Here is a 14,768-nt window from a genome sequence, read left to right as displayed (position 1 = left end):
AAGTTGCATCAAAACACTATTCAAAAGGGCCACAACACACTGCAGCACACCAGAACTGCAAAAAGAGGAAGAAGAATACCTATACAATGTATTCGCCAAAAACGGATACCCGTGCAATTTCATCAACAGATGCCTAAGGGAAAGACAATGGAACGAGGACATGCCGCAACCCAAAGGACTAGCCACACTACCATACATCAAGAGCATTTCCGAACTGACAGCCAGACTACTGCGACCACTAGGAATCATAACAGCACACAAACCAACAGCCACTCTCAGACAACAGCTCACCAGAACGAAGGACCCGATACCCAGCATGAGCAAAACCAATGTAGTGTACAAAATCCCATGCAAGGCCTGCACAAAACACTACATAGGACAAACAGGAAGACAGCTAACGATCCGCATCCATGAACACCAACTAGCCACGAAATGACACGACCAGCTATCCTTAGTAGCCACACACGCAGATGACAAACAACATGAATTCGACTGGGACAACATTACTATTATAGGACAAGCCAAACAGAGAACAGCCAGGGAATTCCTAGAGGCATGGCACTCATTCACAGATTCAATCAATAAGCACATCGACCTGGATCCCATATACCGAGCACTGCAACGGACAGCTGGAACTGACAACCGGAAGCGGCAGATTCAATCCACTACAAATGCCGGAGGAAAGATCACAGAAGCGCTTCACAGGAGGCTCCCAAGCACTGAGAATGTCACCTAGACAGGGGATGAAACGTCTGCAACACAAATTCCCAGCTCGGCGAACAGAACCACAACAACGAGCACCCGAGCTACAAATCTTCTTACAAACTTTGAGATTGTGAGCAGGTTTGGCCCCATTTTCTAAGGAAAGGTACATCAATATTGGAGGCAGCTGAAAAACGTTTCACTCAGGAGACCACAGAGAGGATAGGCAGAGCAGATTGAGCCTACACTCATTCGATTGAGAACAATATGAAATTTATTGAAACAAATAAGATTCTTAGAGGACTTGATGGGTAGAAGCAGAGAAGTTGCTATCCCTGTGGGAGAGTCTCAGGCCAGAGGGATCATCTTAAAATAGGGAATTATCCATTCAAATAGAGATAAGAAGGAATTTCTTCTCTGAGAGTGTAGTGAAACTGAAATTCTTCACTACAGAGGGATTTCAAGGTTGGGTTGTTAAGTATATTCAAGGATGGAATTACAGATTTTTAACCAAGAAAGAGATTTAGGGTTATGGGGAAAAGGCAGGAAAGTGGAGTTGAGGATTATCAGATCAGCGAGGATCTCATTGAATGAAGATGTAGACTTGACGGGCTGCATGGCCTAATTCTGTCCTTGCTTTTTATAGTCTTAACTATAGTTGTAGCCATATCAGATAATCCTAGATGTAATCAAATACTGGAACATACTTATGTGACAAATAGCCTACTTCTGTTCCTAAATCATATGCTTGTATGCTCATATGACCCATTTCTATGTTCAATTTTTTTGTTCAAATTCTTTCTGTTCAAATGTAAGATGTGTAACTTCCAATCTTGTGACTGAAAGATCCCTTCACCAATGGGTGATTATTCACTTAAGAATGACTGTAATGTTTAATTTTTAACTTTGTTCCTTATTGCTATCTATCTTGCTCTTAAGTTTTTGTACTTAGGCACTTGTGCCTAAGATGGTACCGTATGTGGCGATATTGAAAACTTTTCACTGTACACCTGCACTTTTGTACTTGAGTACGTGATAATAAAATCTAAATCTAAACTCTAAATCAGTCACTGAATGTGTTGAATCGGTTGATGAAACTGTTGTTTTTGGCTTCTTTATGTTCCTCCCTTGGTCAACATGAAGTCTTCCTCTTGTGCTTCAGGTTTTACATCTTCCAAGGGCAGAGTTGGAAAGTTTCTTCCAAGTTGCTAGTTAATCAACTATGTATTGGCCATCTGCTTTGAAGTGTTTGGTCCTGCAATGGTATTCTCTGCAGTTCCCCTCTCCCAAGGTCCTCAGCTCTGCCTCTCTAGCTTCTTGTTGGAATGGGGGCTGAGGCGTCCTGAACCATGTAACAAGGAAAGACATAACCACTTTGTTTATCAGCTATTTCTGTCTGAGGGCAAACATGCTGAGCTGATTGAATTCATGTCCCTGCAAATGACAAAATATGATGATTGCAACTGATTGTTTTCACAGTTAAAAATCACACAACACTATTTTATAGTCCAACAGATTTAATTGGAAGCACTAGCTTTTGGAGTGCTGCTCCTTCATCAAGTGGTTGTGGAGGAGCAGCACTCTGAAAGCTAATGTTTCCAATTAAACCTGTTGGACCATAACCTGGTGTGTGTGATTTTTAACTTTGTACACCCCAGTCCAACACCGGCATCTCCAAATCATGATTGCCTTTATCTCTGACCTCAACATGCCTTGCAAGGCCTACTGGACCTTTCTGATCAAATCAATCCTAATTCAGATCTCAACTTTTCAAATTGAATTTGATTGTAATGACATCCTTACACCTCTGGGTGAAAAAATTTCTCTTCATCTCACTTGGAAATAGCCAACCCACTTAGCCAGACATCACGGCCCCAATTGAAGGCAGCAAAGTGAAGTTAAACCAACTAATCCAACCTTATCAAATGGTGGAAAAGAGTGGAGTGGCCTGGTGAAGTAGATATGGCACAGGGCGAGGTCACGATCTGAGACCATGCTGCTAGGGTCTCTAGGCATGGCTTCTTCCACCAGTTCTCTTCCCAGACGACTCTCCTTAGCACCATCCTTCGCCCAGGTCCCAGTGACAGAATCACAGTGCAATCTTCCTCTTCTCACACGTCTTAAACAAAAATGCCCTTGGCAGAACAGGGCAGATTTTGAATGCTAGTGCTCATTAGGTACACAGCAGCTTTTTAAAGATGGCAGAGATGACAGGAGTGTTGGTCTTTAAGCAGATACCTGTTGAATGGTGAGTTGCTCTGGGAACAATGTGTGGTAAAACGAGACTGAAGTAATTGATGCTGCAGCGATGGAGTAGGTAGTTAATGAGGCACATTCAGTAAAATGCAGCAAGAATCTCGCAGAGCGTCATGGTGGGAATCTCTCCAAAACTCTCAACGGAAACCACACTGAGCGAAAGATTCAGCCCTTGAGGAGATGAAACAGAACAATACAGTTGCAAATCTTCATCCACCTTCACAAAACGTGCATGAAGATTAATGCAGCTTTAATTATACATTAATGTTAATTAATGTCAACCCATGTGATGGCTTCACATTTATGTATCTTTTGATATAGCTCAATTAGTTTTGAAATGAGTGGACTAGATATATTGGAGGAACTAACAACCAACAAAAGGAAACAACCTTCTTTCAATTTATTAAATTTTTACAGTAAAGGATAAATCCCATAATTATGTGCTGCAGGAGAATATTAGTTTGAGTTGACAAATCAGTTCAAGGGCAATATGAATTAATTTTTGGCTTTTTATAGTAACATGCTCAAATTAAATGGAGATGATTAGGTAATTTTCTTGTCATTCAGACCCAGAGACCAAATCATGTTTAATATCATCGACCAACAACAGAACTAGGCAAACCATGTAAGTATGGCCTGGATAAAGTGGGTGTGGAGAAGATGTTTCCACTAATGGGAGAGACGAGGACCCAAGGGCACAGTCTCAGAGTGAAGGGATGACCTTTTTGAACTAAGATGAGGAGGAATTTCTTCAGCTGGTGAGCTGTGGATGGCTATGAAGGTCAAGTCATTGAGTGTATTTAAGACAAAGATAGATAAGTTCTTGTTTAGGAATGGGATCAAAGATTGCAGGGAGAAGGCAGGAGAATGGAGTTGAGAAACATGATCGAATGGTGGAGCAGACCTGATCGGCTGAATGAGGAGAAAGTGAGGACTGCAGATGCTGGAGATGAGAGCTGAAAATGTGTTGCTGGAAAAGCGCAGCAGGTCAGGCAGCATCCAAGGAACAGGAGAATCGACGTTTCGGGCATAAGCCCTTCTTCAGGAATGAGGAAAGCGTGTCCAGCAGGCTAAGATAAAAGGTAGGGAGGAGGGACTTGGGGGAGTGGCGTTGGAAATGCGATAGGTGGAGGGAGGTCAAGGTGAGGGTGATAGGCCGGAGTGGGGTGGGGGCGGAGAGGTCAGGAAGAAGATTGCAGGTTAGGAAGGCGGTGCTGAGTTCGATGGATTTGACTGAGACAAGGTGGGGGGAGGGGAAATGAGGAAACTGGAGAAATCTGAGTTCATCCCTTGTGGTTGGAGGGTTCCCAGGCGGAAGATGAGGCGCTCTTCCTCCAACCGTCGTGTTGCCAGGGTCTGGCGATGGAGGAGTCCAAGGACCTGCATGTCCTTGGTGGAGTGGGAGGGGGAGTTGAAGTGTTGAGCCACGGGGTGGTTGGGTTGGTTGGTCTGGGTGTCCCAGAGGTGTTCTCTGAAATGTTCAGCAAGTAGGCGGCCTGTCTCCACAATATAGAGGAGGCCACATCGGGTGCAGCGGATGCAATAGATGATGTGTGTGGAGGTGCAGGTGAATTTGTGGAGGATATGGAAGTGTCCCTTGGGGCCTTGGAGGGAAGTAAGGGGGGAGGTGTGGGCGCAAGTTTTGCATTTCTTGCGGATGCAGGGGAAGGTGCCGGGAGTGGAGGTTGGGTTGATGGGGGGTGTGGACCTGACGAGGGAGTCACGGAGGGAGTGGTCTTTTCGGACCGCTGATAGGGGAGGGGAGGGAAATATATCCTTGGTGCTGGGGTCCGTTTGGAGGTGGCGGAAATGACGGCGGATGATACGCTGTACATGGAGGTTGGTGGGGTGGTAGGTGAGGACCAGTGGGGTTCTGTCCTGGTGGCGGTTGGAGGGGCAGGTCTCAAGAGCGGAGGAGTGGGAAGTGGAAGAGATGCGGTGGAGGGCATCGTCGACCACGTCTGGGGGGAAATTGCGGTCAAATCAATCCCACTTCCTCCAAACTAAAGGGGTAGGCATGGGCACCCGCATGGGCCCCAGCTATGCCTGCCTCTTCGTAGGATATGTGGAACAGTCCATCTTCCGCAGCTACACTGGCACCACACCCCACCTTTTCCTCCGCTACATCGATGACTGTATCGGCGCTGCCTCCTGCTCCCACGAGGAGATTGAACAGTTCATCCACCTTACCAACACCTTCGACCCCAACCTCAAATTCACCTGGACCGTCTCAGACTCCTCTATCCCCTTCCTAAACCTTTCCATTTCTATCTCGAGCGATCGAATCAACATGGACATTTACTATACACCAACTGACTCCCACAGCTACCTAGACTACACCTCCTCCCACACTGCCCCCTGTAAAAACGCCATCCCATATTTCCAATTCCTTCGTCTCCACCGCACCTGCTCCCAGGAGGACCAGTTCCCCCTTGAGCCCCGCCCCTCCAACCGCCACCAGGACAGAACCCCACTGGTCCTCACCTACCACCCCACCAACCTCCATGTACAGCGTATCATCCGCCGTCATTTCTGCCACCACCAAACGGACCGCACCACCAGGGATATATTTCCCTCCCCTTCCCTATCACCGTTCCGAAAAGACCACTCCCTCCGTGACTCCCTTGTCAGGTCCACACCCCCCATCAACCCAACCTCCACTCCCGGCACCTTTCCCTGCAACCGCAAGAAATGCAAAACTTGCGCCCACACCTCCCCCCTTACTTCCCTCCAAGGCCCCAAGGGACACTTCCATATCCTCCACAAATTTACCTGCACCTCCACACACATCATCTATTGCATCTGCTGCACTCGATGTGGCCTCCTCTATATTGTGGAGACAGGCCGCCTACTTGCAGAATGTTTCAGAGAACACCTCTGGGACACCCGGACCAACCAACCCAACCACCCCGTGGCTCAACACTTCAACTCCCCCTCCCACTCCACCAAGGACATGCAGGTCCTTGGACTCCTCCATCGCCAGACCCTGGCAACACGACGGTTGGAGGAAGAGCGCCTCATCTTCCGCCTGGGAACCCTCCAACCACAAGGGATGAACTCAGATTTCTCCAGTTTCCTCATTTCCCCTCCCCCCACCTTGTCTCAGTCAAATCCATCGAACTCAGCACCGCCTTCCTAACCTGCAATCTTCTTCCTGACCTCTCCGCCCCCACCCCACTCCGGCCTATCACCCTCACCTTGACCTCCCTCCACCTATCGCATTTCCAACGCCACTCCCCCAAGTCCCTCCTCCCTACCTTTTATCTTAGCCTGCTGGACACGCTTTCCGCATTCCTGAAGAAGGGCTTATGCCCAAAACGTCGATTCTCCTGTTCCTTGGATGCTGCCTGACCTGCTGCGCTTTTCCAGCAACACATTTTCAGCTCTGATCGGCTGAATGGTCTACTTCTGCTCCTGTATCTTATAATTTTATAGATACTGTGGCTACAATACCAGGTTAGTAGCTAGGAATCCAGCAGTGTTCCAATAACTCACCTCTTGCCTCCCAATGCCTGCCCATCAATTCCAAGGTACAAGTTAGGAGTGTGATGGAATATTCCTCACTTGCCTGGATGAATGCAGCTCAAACAACACTCAAGAAAGTAGACACCATACTAAACAAAGCAGCCCACTTGATTGGCATTAAACCCACAAACATCCACCACTGATGCTCAGCATCACCTACCATTTACAGGATCTATCAGTAACTCTACTGCACTTTTTCAACAATGCTGTTTAAACCCACATTGTCCAAATTATAAATGGACAAGGGAATGGATTTACTGGTGACTGCTTTGCTCGATTGGCTAGACAACTGGCTTGCATGCAGAGTGATGCGAACGGTGTGGGTTCAATTCCTGAACCAGCTGAGGTTACCATGAAGGACTTTCTCAACCTCTCGCCTCACCTGAGGTGTGGCCACCATCAAGTTAAACCACTCCCAATGTTCTCGAAAGACAATGGAGTCTTTAACTTTAGGATACATAGGAACACCACCATTGGCAAGTTCCCCTCACAACCACTTGTCGTCCTGATTTGGAAACATAGTACTGTTCCTTCATTGTTACTGGGTATAAATCCTCGAATTCTCTCTTGAAAAGCATTGTGGGAGTCCCCACACGCCATAAGTTGCAATAGTCCAAGAAAGCAGCTCACCAAAGCCTTCTCAAGGCAGTTGGGATGAGCAGTCCATGCTGGCCCAGCCAGAGACACCCATAACCCTTGAATGAATATGTAACAATTTTGTAGGACGTAACCCATATTATCTTTTCTCACAGGTAATGTATGATGTGCGTCTATCCTTCACCTGATGCACTTTACCGTCAGGCAGCGTATTGCAGATCTCAAATAGCTGAAGCATGAAAACGCTTTTCCACATGTCAGCATTGCAGTTATTAATCATTTTAAAATGTGATCCCTCTTTCTCAATGCTTTGACTAATGGGAACAAACTTGCTAATGACTCTATCGAGACCGCTCAGGATATTTAGATTAGATTACTTACAGTGTGGAAACAGGCCCTTCCACCCAACAAGTCCACACCTACCATCCGAAGAGTAACCCACCCAGACCCATTCCCCTACACCTAACACTACGGGAAATTTAGGATGGCCAATTCACCTAACCTGCACATCTTTGAACTCTGGGAGGAAACCAGAGCACCTGGAGGAAACCCACGCAGACACGGGGAGAATGTGCAAACTCCACACAGACAGTTGCCTGAGGCAGGAATTGAACCCAGGTCTCTAGCGTTGTGAGGCAACAGTGCTAACCACTGTGCCACCATGCCACCCACCATACTTATCAGCATAAGGTCACAGCTATCACCATCTAAGTGGGGAGTGTCTGAAAAGTTTACCTGAAGGACAAGTTCCTCGTCTGCTGGTGGATAGCCACCTCTGGGCAGCTGGCCTGCCCTTGACATTAGGGAGGGGAAACTGCAGGGAAATTGGAGACAATTGCCCATAATTAATTAATTATTGTAATTGGACACTCACCATGTCTTGGTTCGCAGGTGCAGCAGGTGATAAAGAAGGCAAATGGAATGTTGTCCTTCATTGCTGGAGGGATGGAGTTTAAAAGCAGGAAGGTTATGATGCAGTTGCAGATGGTGCTGGTGAGGCCATGGAAATGTGAGGACTGCAGATTCTGGAGAGTCAGAGTTGGGAAATGTGGCACTGGAAAAGCACAGCAGGCCAGGCAGCATCTGAGGAGCAGGAGAATCGACGGTTCGGGGATAAGTCCTTCATCAGGAATGTGAAAGGGGAAGGGGGCTGAGAGATAAGTTGGGGTGGGGGGGGTGAGGGGAGGTATCTGAGAAGCTAATAGATGGATGCAGGTGGAGGTTAAAAGTGATAGGTCGGTAGGAAGGGTGGAACGGGTCGGTGGGAAGGGTGGAGTGAGTCGGTGGGAAGGAGGATGGACAGGTAGGACAGGTCAAGAGGGTGGTGCCAATTTGGAGGGTTGGAGGTACGGGGGGGGAAGTGGAGACGAAGAAACTGGTTGAAGCCAGTGTTGATGCTGTGTGTTTGGAGGGTCCCAAGGTGGACGATGAGGCGTTCTTCATACATTTGTCAGGTGGCTTGGATTTGGTGGTGGAGGAGGCCCAGGACTTGAATGTCTTTGGGGGAGTGGGGGTGGGGGCATGGTTCAGCTGGTTAGCCATAGGACGGCGGGATTATTTGGTGTGTGTGTTCCAGAGATGTTCTCTGAAACACTCTGGGAGTTGGCGTCCTGTCTTCCCGAAGTAGAGAAGTCCCATTGAGAGCAACAGACACAGTAGATGAGTTGGGTGGATGTGCACAAAAATCTCTGCCATTTCTAAAAAGAACCTTTGGGGTGGGGGGGGGGTGTGGGTGTAGGTTTTGCACCTCCTGCGGTGAGGCCCCACCTGGAGTTATATACAGATTTTGGTCTCCTAACTTGAGAAAGGATGGACTGATACTGGAGGGGGTGCAGAGGGAGTTCACTGGGTTGATTCCGGAGTTGAGAGGGCTCGCTTATGGGGAAGTAGAAACGTCGATTCTCCTGTTCCTTTGATGCTGCCTGACCTGCTGTGCTTTTCCAACAACACATTTTTAAGCTCTGATCTCCAGCATCTGCAGTCCTCACTTTCTCCTAGACTGGGACTATACTCATTGGAATTTCGAAGAATGAATGGGAATCATATAGTAACATATACAATTAAGAAGGTAGAGATAAAATCGAAGCAGGGAGGTTGTTTCCACTGGAGGTGAAACTAGAACTAGGGGGCAGAGCCTCAAAATTAGGGGCAGCAGATTCAGGACTGAGTTGAGGAGGAACTTCTTCACCCAGAGGGTTGTGAATCTGTGGAATTCCCTGCCCAGTGAAGCAGTTGAGGTTACCTTGTTGAATGGTTTGGAGGCAAAGATAGAGAGTTTTCTTTTCATAAGTAAGGGAATTAAGAGTTATGGTGAGAGAGTGGGTAAGTGGCACGGAGTCCATGATAAGGTCGGCCATGATCTTATTGAATGGGGCAGCAGGCTCTAAGGGCCAGATGGCCTCCATTCTGATACTATTTCTTATGCCTGTAAGAGACATCTCATCCAAAGTTCACTGGGTAAGTCACTTTTATTGAATAACTTCATAATAAACGGGAGCAGGCCTTAGTGTACTGAGCCTAACAAGACAATGGCTGATTCAGTGCCTTCCATTTTTATTCAGATCTCCAGCATCATCGGTACTTTGCTTTTATTTAATATCACAGCTGATCTGAAGGTGATATTTATGTCACATTCTTGACAGCTCCTCATGGGCTGTAAGTCTCCCTGGCAAGGGCAGCATTTGTTGCTCTGCCCTGACTCTCCTGCAGAAGGTGGTGATGAATCACTGTAGTCTATGTGATCTAGATACAACCACAGTGCCACTAGGTAGGTAGCTTTAGACCAATGAAAGTGAAGGTGTGATGAGATAGTTCGACACCTGGATGATATGTAACTTGGGGAGGAACTTGAAAATGGGAGAGGTTGAATAGAGTGCAGCTATTTTCCCGGGAGCGTCGGAGGCTGAGGGGTGACCTTACAGACGTCCCTAAAATCACGAGGGGCATGGATAGGATAAATAGGCAAGGTCTTTTCACTGGGGTGGAGGAGTCCAGAACTAGAGGGCATAGGTTTAGGGTGAGAGGGGAAAATTTTAAAAGGGGCCTAAGGGGCAACTTTGTCACACAGAGGGTGATGCATGTATAGAATGAGCTGCCAGAGGAAGTGGTGGAGGCTGGCACAATTGCAGCATTTAAAAAGAGATCTGGATGTGTATATGAATAGGAAGGGTTTAGAGGAATATGGGCCAAGTGCTGGCAAATGAGACTAGATTAATTTCGGATATCTGGTCAGCATGGATGAGTTGGCTGAATGGACTGTTTCTGTGCTGTACATCTCTATGATTCTGTAACTCCACTTCAAACGTATTTCCCTGGTTGTTAAATCTTTTTGGCATCCTGATTTCATGAAAGATGTATAATCTGTCTTTCTGCATCACCAGGTAACCTCAGTCTCCTCTCTGTGCATAAAAGCTGGCAACAGGTTGGCATGATGGCTCAGAATTAGCACTGCAGCTTAACAGGCAAAAGTGAAGACTGCAGATGCTGGCGATCAGAGTCTAGATTAGAGCGGTGCTGGAAAAGCACAGCAGGTCAGGCAGTATCCGAGGTAGCAGGGAAAATCGACGTTTCGGGCAAAAGCCCAACAGTGCCAATGACTTGGGTTTGATTCCAGTCTTGGGGTGACTGTCTATGTGGAGGTTACATGTTCTCCCTGTGCCTGTGTGGGTTTCCTGCCCCAGTCAAAAGATGTGCAGGTTAGATGGGTTAGCATAAATATGTCAGAGGCTGAGAAGTGACCTTATTAAAAATTTGTAAAATTGTGAGGGGCATGGACAAGATGAATAGCCAAGGTCTTTTTTCTGAGGGAAGTGGAGCTCAAAACTAGAGGGCATAGGTTTAGGGTGAGAGGGGAAAGACTTAAAAGGGACCTAAGGGACAGGTTTTTCAGGCAGAAGATGGTGTGTGTATGGAATGAACTGCCAGAGGAAGTGATGGAGGCTGCCATAAGTACAACATTTAAAAGGCATCTGGTAGTACATGAACAGGAAGTGTTTAGAGGGATATGGAAAACTGCTGTGAAATGGGACCAGATGAATTTAGGATATCTGGTTGGCATGGACAAGTTGGACTGAAGGGTCTGTTTCCATAGAGAACGTGAGGACTGCAGATGCTGGAGATCAGAGTTGGAAATGATGGCGCTGGAAAAACACAGCAGGTCAGACAGCACCCGATGAGCAGGAAAGACAATATTTTGGGCATAAGCCTTTCACCTGAAGAAGGGCTAATGCCTGAAACATCGACTGTCCTGCTCTGCGGATGTTGTGCTTTTCCAGTGCCCACCCTTTTCGACTCAGGTCTGTTTCTGTGCTGTTGAGCTCAATGACTCTGTGACACTGCATGGACATTGTTGTCTCTTGTTGGTTCTGTCACCACCTGCTACTGACCCAATCTGATAGATGGGTACTTGTGCACCCACCCAGTTTAGTTGGTAGTGATGTTACCATGTCATTTTAGTTGATGGTCATTCATGTTCCTTGTCCATAGAACACTATGGACTCAGTAAGGTCAATAGGCAGCGAATGTGACAAGGAAGCAGTTCATCTGTTTTTCTGCTTTTGCTTGGAAGAAAATGCTAACAAACACAAGGAGATCTCATTGTTTGTTTCAATCAGTGACACTGAATCTTTTACATTCATAAAATAAAAAAAAATCTTTCATTTCTATTATGATTTTCATGGACACCAATCACTTGACAGATTTGTGTAATCTAGTCACTCTTCAAATGATGAAACATGAAAGCTCATTTGCACAAAGAAAGTTCACACTTAATGAGCTGATGGGAATAGTTAGGCCATTCAGTCCTATTGATTCTACTGTCATTCAGGATACCACAGCTGATCTATTTCCAGCCACAGCTCCAAATTCTTGCCTCAAAAATACAGATCCATTGCAGACTAAAAATCTCTGCAAATCAGTCTTGAAAGTGGCAGGGACCTGAGTAAAACTTTACCCTCAGACAGCTGTCTGTGTGGAGTTTGTGCGTTCTCCCCATGCCTGCACAGGCTTCCTCTGGGTGCTCAGGTCTACTCTCAAAGTCGATAAATATGCAGGTTAGGTGGATTGGCCATGCTAAATTGCCCATAGTGTAGATTATGTGCTTTAGCCATGGGTACTGTAAGATTGTAAGAAAAGGGCAGGTGGATGGGTCTGGGTGGGATGTTCTTTGGAGGATTGGTGTGGATGTGTTTGGCCGAATTGCCTGCTTCCACACTGTAAGGATTCTATGGATTCAGCCTCCACTGCTATGTAATGCAGAAAATTGCAAAGGCTAACAGCCTCTCATTGATTTGGAGATGTCTGTGTTGGACTGGGGTGTACAAAGTTAAAAATCACACCACACCAGGTTATAGTCCAACAGGTTTAATTGGAAGCACTAGCTTTCGGAGCGCCACACCTTCATCAGGTATGTGTCTTACAATTGTGTCCTCCACAACCACCTGATGAAGGAATGGCGCTCCGAAAGCTGGTGTGCTTCCAATTGAGCCTGTTGAACTATAACCTAGCCTCATTGAACAGTGGAGCAAAGTCAATGGACTGAATAGCCCATTTCTACTCCCGTGTCTTATGTATGGCCTTATGGTCTCTGAGAGAAGAAAGTTCTCCTCATCTTCATTGTAAATGGATGAAAGCTTATTCTAAGTCCAGATCATCTGCTGTTGTAATGTTGTTTGAGGCACTAATATCAGAGAGAACTTCAGCTCCAAAATAATGCTTTGGAATGTTTTATGACTACCGTAAATAATGTCTCCATTAAACGTCTCATCCGGCATCTTTGAGGTTTAATACCTTTCTCAAATTCTGCTCCAGACCCGCAGCCTAGATTCCTGACCTACAGTGTTAGGAATGGGATTTGAACTCATAAGTTTCCGACGTAGAGAAGAGAGAACTGCTAACTGAGCCATGGCTGATGCATAAGGGACTATCACTGCCCAGCACATATATTGCTGAACCACCTCTTTAATTATGCACTGAAGAACCAGACTGAATTATCAACTCAGAACCTAAAAGTGAATTTATGTACATGCTGGCAACAGAAGCATGAAAAAGCAGGTTTAATTAGGTGTAAGGTTGAATAAATGCCTCATGCGTCATTGTGTATTTACTCTAATTTAGAATGTTTCAGCCTGCAGTTTAGCAGAAGATAGCATTTAAAGAATTCTTCAACCTGCAACGCTGTACTCCTACAACAGAAACCATATGCTCCTGTTCTGCTGGGTTGTTTTGAAATCGTGTTGAATGTGCCTGGCAGCAGTCTCAATGATGATTCACTATCACTCAGGACAGCTGGCAGGATGTTTTCAGTTCATCTCCATGATTTTCGCCAAATCTGGAACTTTGGTTTGTGTGGAGAGTAGCTGAAGGACACCGGAATGTTGGAGTTAAAACATAGTTGACGTGCATATGAGAGACGTGGTCGGATGGTGGTAATGTTATTTAACAAAGAAAGCAGAAGTCCAAATTAATTCTTGGGAACATGGGTTAAAAGCTCACCACAGACGTTTGTGAAAAACGAATTTGGTCAACACAATTTGGAATTGAAAACTAGCCTCAGTAATGTTAAAAAGAAACTAACTTAAAGGGTTACCTCTGGAGCAGGAGGCCATGTTCAAGTCCCACCCATTCCAGAGGTGTGTAATAACATCTCTAAACAAACTGACTTAAAACTACGTCCAGCTGTTGCATTAATATCCTTCAGGGAAGGAAATCTGTTGTCCTCACCAGGTCTGGCCTCCATGTGACTCCAGACCCACAGCGATATGGTTGAGTGCCCGCTGAAGTGGTTGAGCAGTAAATTCAGTTCAAGGGCATCTGGGGGTGTGAAATGCCAGTCTTGCCAACAATGGCACGTCCCATTAAAGAATATTACTTTTTAATACCCTTAAGTTAATTTTGTTATGAATGGTGTAGAGTAGCCAGTCTCATCCCCCATTCTATAAGCCTGTTTCCTTCAAGTGTTCTTCAAATTTCATTTGAAGTAATTAATTGTTTCTACTTCCACCTCCACCTTGGACAGCAGCTCATGGCCACCTGCTCTTGAATAAAGTATTTCCTCGCATCATCTTCATCCCTTCTTCAAAACTTCAAATGCATGTTTCTAAATCCTGAGACCATCAGCTAATGGAAAACCTTTCTCCTCAATTACCTGAACTCTTGTACTCCTCTGTTAAATCCCCCTTTTTATAAATATAGAAACTAGGAGCAGGAGTAGGCCATTTGGTCCTTTGAGCCTACTTCTCCATTCAATAGGATCATCTATCATAGTGCGATATTCTCATCTTCTCATTATCTCCCTTGATGCCTTTAAAATCTGAACATATTTCTTTCTTGAAAGTATTCAGTGACTTGGCCCCCACATCCTTCTGTAATGGAGACCTGACTGTCCTTTAAGTGAAGTAATCTGTTTTCTTTGAGGTTCTCTTTGCTCAAAAGGAAAGCGACCTCAGATTCTCCAGTACAGCATTATAGCTAAAATCCCTCGTGGAACTGTTCTGCTAAATTATTTATACTTACCTTCTTGGCCTCCTGCTCTATCTTAGATTCTGCTCCATTTTAACTCACTGGTTCCAATGAAGTCCAATAGTTGCATCATTGTTCTGCCAGCACCAGACATGATCAAATTGACAATCGATGGGAAACGGAGCCTCTGCATTTTAAATACTCTTCTGCTTTTGGTCCTGTCCAATGGG

Source organism: Chiloscyllium plagiosum, unplaced genomic scaffold, assembly GCF_037043375.1.
Source record: "Chiloscyllium plagiosum isolate Xiang-an unplaced genomic scaffold, Cpla_swu_hap1 HiC_scaffold_6, whole genome shotgun sequence".
In the NCBI taxonomy this organism is placed as follows: Eukaryota; Metazoa; Chordata; class Chondrichthyes; order Orectolobiformes; family Hemiscylliidae; genus Chiloscyllium; species Chiloscyllium plagiosum.
This window is presented reverse-complemented; position numbering follows the sequence as displayed.